The following is a 6,132-nucleotide window of genomic DNA, read 5'->3' on the forward strand; positions in this document are numbered from 1 at the left end:
TCATATAAAGAAAACATCTAGAAGTAAAATATTTTAAATGACATTTTCAGTCATTTGTATTCTGATATTAGATTTAATTAATTGATGCATGAAGTAGCTATTTCCAAATGTGTGGATAATTGATGTGAAATAACAATTAAGTCTATAGGTTCCTTAGCAGCAGTAGCAGAAAGGGACTTTGAGGACAGACAGTATTACAATATCTTTACTTGCGGATGCCTGCTGTTCTCCTAAAATGAATACGTAATAATAAATTGTGCCCAAAATGATATATTGATTTCTTCAGGGGAAAAGATTTTTATTATTAACTGGTTCAGGACTATTTCCAAGATGTCTTTGTCATTCCCATGAGGGCCAGTTTAATACAAAGTAGGCAAATGCAAGATATTGAAGTTGATTTTATCTTATTAGATTCATATACAGCTCAAGAAAATTAAGGCTGAATTTCATGATGTGTCACATTAAATTTAAAGCATAAACTTTCAGGCTAAGTAATTTATAGAATTATCACAAAAAATATTATTTGGGATATGAATCTAGAATAGCACACTGATATCATTGAAAGAAAAATAGATTATTTTCTTTATTTCAGTTAGTATCATAACAATTTTAATCACTTATTCCAGCAATTGACAACTGTAGCCAAAATTATCATGCTTGCTTTTCTATAGCAGTTGAACAGACCAGGTCACTGTCAAGTTTGCATATCTAGATTGTGTCAAACATTTAGAGCAATAGAAACACATTGCCTAAATACAATGTGTCTATAACTGGTAAACACAAAAAGGCAGTATTTTCTGTGTACCAAATTACTATTTCCTGATAAAGCTTTTGAATCGTGCTTTATGCTTTCATTAGAGAGAAATACATCTGCTATAACACATTAATTTTATTGTATATAGGCAGAATTATTTATTAGTCTGTGCTTTAATGCCATTCTCTGTCCACATATTTCTGGATTTTAAAAAAACAGACAGGTAGACAGATATAAATACCAAGTAACATTTCTAAGTCATCATAAAAAGATGCTAGGTTTTTTTTAGGTTTTTTTTTTTTGGTTTTTTAGGATTTTTATTCATTCATACTCTTGATGGTATGATTTGTGTAAACTTGGCTAGGCTGTAGTACTCAGTTATTAATCAACACTAAAGTGTTGTTGTGAAGATATTTTGTAGATATGGTTAACATAAAGAATCAGTTGACTTTAATTAATGATTATCCTTGATAGTGTGAGTGGGTTTCATCCAATACGTTGAAGGTCTTAAGAACAAAAGTGGAGGTTTCCTTAAGAAAAATTCTGCTTCAAAACTGCAACATCAACTCCAGCCCACCAGTCTGGCCTATAGATTTAGACTTGCTAGTACCCACAATCATGTGAGCCACATTCTTTAAAGTAAATATCTTTAGATTTATTGAAGATAAATAAGACATATAAACATACTATATATGTATAGATATGTATATGTATATGTATAGATATAGATATAGATATCTATAGATATAGTGTGTGTGTGTGTGTGTGTGTGTGTGTGTGTGTGTGTCTTAATGATTCTATTTTTCTGGAGAGCCATACTCTACGGTTTTTAAAAATTTACTTTTGTACTTTTGCACTTATTAATACTTATTGAATCCCAATACTTATTTAACCCCAAATTCCATAATGTATATAAGTAGATTTAAATATCACTATATGCAATGATAGACGTTAATATCAATAGGTACCATTTACTGATTAATTATTATATGTAGGATTTTATACTACCAGGTACAGTATAAAATACTATGTATTTCTATATTTCACTCATTTTTTCCTTCAAAAAATACCTTTTGAAACTCTACTATCTGCCAGATATTTTTTGAAATAAAGATGTAATAATGAAAGACAATTCTAGGAGACAACTATTATCAACTTTAATTTGCAAATGAGAAAACTGAGTCTTAAAAAGTTTGGGTAATTTTCTCAAGATAACAGCAAATTAAATGGTAGAACTAGGATTTCAGTCCTGGCTGTCTTACTCTGTAACCTCATCCAACCAAGGTGGCTTATGCAGTGGAGACCTAACAATAAACTTTAGCACTGAAAAAGAGTACAAAACTCTTTTTTTTCTTTTTTTAAAGAAGTGATTTCACAGGTCAGAAAACTGAATCCCACAAAGGTTGATGCTTTGGATTGTCATAAACTTTACAGTGCTCTGCAGAAAACAAGGGCCTCCAGATTCTTTGGTTGTCTCTTTAGAGTTCATATCAAGAGTATCTTGGGAGATAAGAAAACAGGGAGTGGTTGGTGAAGTAACTAAAATGCTTTTTATTTATCCCTTTCTTTTCCTTGTCTCTCCTTGTTAGGTAATGAAAGCAATTTTCTTCTCTTCAAATTAAATGTTATGAAACAAAGTTTTTAAAATGGTTTTTATGCGCACATAGAAATTGTTTTTCTATAAATAATTTTAATTTATCTATAAATTATTTTTATTTATGTATGTATCTATTTGGATAATTAGCATATGTAATATAATTAGCATTTATAATATATTACCATATGTATCCATAGATAAGTGGCTTATGTATAGATAATACATTGCATGTATATATAGATATATGCATACATATATGTTTATACACACACAGAACAAAGTTACGAAAATTTAAAATATTCTATGAGTATTCTAATATATTAAACTATTAAAATATAGTTTTTATACATTCTCTATAAATAGTTTTTACCAATTATTAGAAAGAAAAAAAAATACATGAGAACAGCTTCTGAACTTTTGTTTTTAAATGAAAATCCAGATTGTTCAAATGAAGGGGGAGTTTTAGATTGCAGAATTGAAGATTCCTAAAATCAACTATTTGTATGGATTTAGTTATAGCTAAACTCAATTTCAGATGATATTCATGTGAATATCTCACTTCCAGGTCAAATAAATAATAGAAAATGCAAGATGCTGTGGGCCAATGCAAATTAGAAAAACATAGTTTAATATGCAAATGACTTAGCCAAGTTGCACAATCAATGAGCAGCAAAACCCAGAGCACAAACATATTGAGTATTTTTTTCATCTGAGCAAAGTCACATGAAAATGGTATTGGCACTATTATCATTAATATTAAAACATTTCTATGTAAACTTTTCTCTCTATCTCTCTCTCTTATTAGGTCACACACACACACACACACACACACACACACACACACATACACATACTACACACACACACACACACACACACCCCATACATACTTACATAAACCATAAACTAAAAATTCAAAACCTTAAGGAAGGAGGTTCTTTTCCCTTAAATTATCTGTGTAACTCCCTTGATTTTTTTCCTGTTGACAATCAATGTATCTTGCAAATTCAATTAACTCCCAGTTTTCTTACTCCCCTCAGTTTCTTCCTCGAATGTGATTGTCGTGTGAAAATCCAATCTTTTCAAGGTAATAAATTTGATAATCCTCTGAGGTGTCTTGTCATTTGCAGCACAATATTTTTCTTTGTCAATTATTATCAACTTTAGGCACTGTTTATCTATTTTGAGCACAGCAGGAAATGTCCTTAGCTCAGCTAACCTAGGCTGTGTACAATCACATAAGACACAGAGCAGTACTGATGCTGAGTAGTCAATTTCCTTCCCCTGTTGTGTTCATAATCTTTATAGAATTAAACAGTAGTACACCCTCTCAGTTCTATTTGTCTGTTGTGAATTCTAGCTGCTGAAGTGTTTGATGCACTATTATCATTATCATAAAGTGGATTCCAGAGATTTATAGTATTGTTTACTACTTTTCCATATCATCAAACAATTAAAAAGATACAATTCCTCATAAAAATAAAGCTGAAAAGAAAAGAACAAACATCCCCATTGAAAAGTGGGCAAAGGCATGAATAGACACTTCTCAAAAGAAGATATATAGGCAGCCAACAGACACATGAAAAAGTGCTCAGCCTCACTCATAATCAGAGAAATGCAAATCGAAACCACATTGAGATAACACCTAACTCCAGTAAGAATGGCTATCATTAAGAAAACAAACAACAACAGGTGCTGGTGAGGATGTGGAAAAAAGGAACACTTCTACACTGCTGGTGGGAATGCAAACTAGTGCAACCTCTTTGGAAGATAGTGTGGCGATTTCTGAAAGAACTAGAAATTGACCTTCCATATGACCCAGCAATCCCCTACTGGGAATATACCCAGAGGAACTCATATCATTCTACAAAAAAGATATCTGCACACGCATGTTTGTTGCAATTCTATTCACGATAGCAAAAACATGGAACCATCCATGCTGCCCACTGAAGCTGGACTGGATTAAAAAAATGTGGTTCATTTACACAATGGAATATTATGCAGCCATAAAGATGGACAAACATGTGAAATTCGCAGCAACTTGGATAGATTTAGAGTTTGTCATACTCAGTGATCCTATCACAGAAACAAAGAACAGAGTATCATATGTTCTCACTCATAAGCAGACTTTGAACAATTATCATAATACTATAAGAAAGGGATTGGCAGCGGTGGGAAACTGCCGGGAGGGTGGGGGCGTGGGATTGGCAGTTGAGGGAAACTGCTAGGGAAGGGAGGGGCACACCTCCTCAACAAGGGTGCCTGCATAATGAGCATTTGTATACCTAAGCCTGAATTATACCACACATCTTTAAAAGAAAAAGAAAAAGAAAATAAAGCACGTAATAGTGGTAGGAATTATATTTGTTTCCTAGGTAACGACTATCATTGGGACAACTTCAGACGTAGTTTTGCTTTATAAAGTGATAGATTTTGATAGGCAGAATGGTAAGACACACTTGGCATCACAATCTCAGAAAGAATATATAGTTACTGCAGGAAATGAACTTCTCAGTGACTTTCTAATTATTCATTTACAGAAGAAAAACACCATACAATTTATATGGGGTATTTTTTTTCCTCTATAACATTAATCAGGTCTAAATCATTGTCAATAGCTTTGCCCATGACTGCATTCTGACATAATGATGTTCATTTCTGTATTACTCTCTTTTTGCTTATTGACTAAATCAGGAAATTGAAGTTGTTGCCAGTGACTCAAATGCACACTGTAATCAGAACTTTTTTCATATTTTCATTTTTGGTATTTCTTTATTTTGCCTTCTTGAACTTTAATATTTCAAATATTCACCTCTGAGATATACATGATGGTTTTTAGTGAATTACCCAGATTCCTGGCATATTTCATTATACTTGACTATTACACTTGTGACACCAGCATTAGTCCATAATGATTTGCCTGCCACAGTCCCTAGAGATTATCTCTCCTGCTTTGGATATATAACTCATTCTACATAAGAGAAGCTCTGGGTTACAATTAACAATTACTATAATAAAAGTTGGAAGTTAGGAGAAATTTCAAAGAAATAGCCCCCATAGGGAAGGGAGGAGGTAAACTAAAGGGATCATAAACTATTGTTCAAATCATTCAGTGTTCTTTTGTAACTCTCCTAAAATAACAGGGAAAAATAGCATAATAAGGAGTAACAAACTTTGTTACATCTTTGACTTCACTCAGAATAAAATATTCATTCTAGTCATTAACTTTTATTTAATAGTTATAATCTCAGTTTTAAAAATTACTAATGGGTGGGGAATTGTTTTTACCACCTGTAAAAATCATGTATTACATTAAGCTGGAGGTGCTTAAAGAGAGATTCTGTGTGGACAAATAAACTATATACCTCTTTTTCAGAAACATAAAGAGACAAACCACTGTCCTCTGCAAAAACATTTATACTTTAAATTAAGTTTTCCAAATAATTCAGAAGTGGATCATCTCATCTCATAGCAGCCCAAAGGTAGGGATTAAGAATTTCCACTTCAAGAAGTTGCTCCATCAGGACCCAAATGAGTAAATCTGAGGAATGTTCCAGTTCCAAAATGAAAATACAATCCAGCAGGGCCTCTTGAGCCAAGGGGTTCATCCCCAAAAAACAACTTCAAGGGACTCCCCCAGCCAGCCTGGATCAACTTCCTGTAATGGGGCAGAGAAGGGTTCAGAGTTGGGTGGATCTGTTATGCCTCTATCTGGAGAAACCCGAATCAGCAGTTGCATGAAATCAAGGTTGGACAACTAGGATCCTAAGAGCTATCATTT

This window comes from Carlito syrichta, unplaced genomic scaffold (genome assembly GCF_000164805.1).
Source record: "Carlito syrichta isolate Samal-C Ts95f unplaced genomic scaffold, Tarsius_syrichta-2.0.1 Scaffold55016, whole genome shotgun sequence".
NCBI lineage: Eukaryota > Metazoa > Chordata > Mammalia > Primates > Tarsiidae > Carlito > Carlito syrichta.